The sequence below is a fragment of the Crocuta crocuta genome, unplaced genomic scaffold, assembly GCF_008692635.1.
Source record: "Crocuta crocuta isolate KB4526 unplaced genomic scaffold, BGI_CrCroc_1.0 scaffold15, whole genome shotgun sequence".
Taxonomy (NCBI): Eukaryota; Metazoa; Chordata; class Mammalia; order Carnivora; family Hyaenidae; genus Crocuta; species Crocuta crocuta.
Window position 1 is genome coordinate 1,385,311 of NW_027530508.1, and position 276 is coordinate 1,385,586.

Below are 276 nucleotides of genomic sequence, written 5' to 3' on the forward strand. Positions count from 1 at the left end.
CACTCCACAGTGCGTGTGTGTGGGGTCCCGAAGCTTGGATGTGAGCCCAAGGTCGCCGCTCCAACTGCTTTCCCGAACCCGCAGACCCAGTGGAGAGAACGTCTTGCAGAAGCTGCCCCAGCCCGGCCCCCCAGGGTTAGAAACCTTTGGTGGGGGGCGGTTCTCAGCCGACAGCCCGGACGGGCAGGGCGGCACAGCTCGCTGCCCTTCTCCTCTCTGGGAGTCCCCCCGCCCAGAACTCACCTCTGCCCTCTCGACAGCTCGACCTCGGTTCAG

The 276-nt window shown here is 65.9% G+C and overlaps 1 protein-coding gene across 1 annotated transcript in view; it reads right to left on the reverse strand.

Annotated features, from left to right (window-relative positions):
- Positions 1 to 276, reverse strand: part of HSPA12B (heat shock protein family A (Hsp70) member 12B) — a 19,895-nt gene extending 19,619 nt beyond the window's left edge. Inside the window, 1 exon segment of the mRNA XM_077766948.1 lies at positions 244 to 276. The gene's annotated coding sequence lies outside the window, so the exon portion shown is untranslated.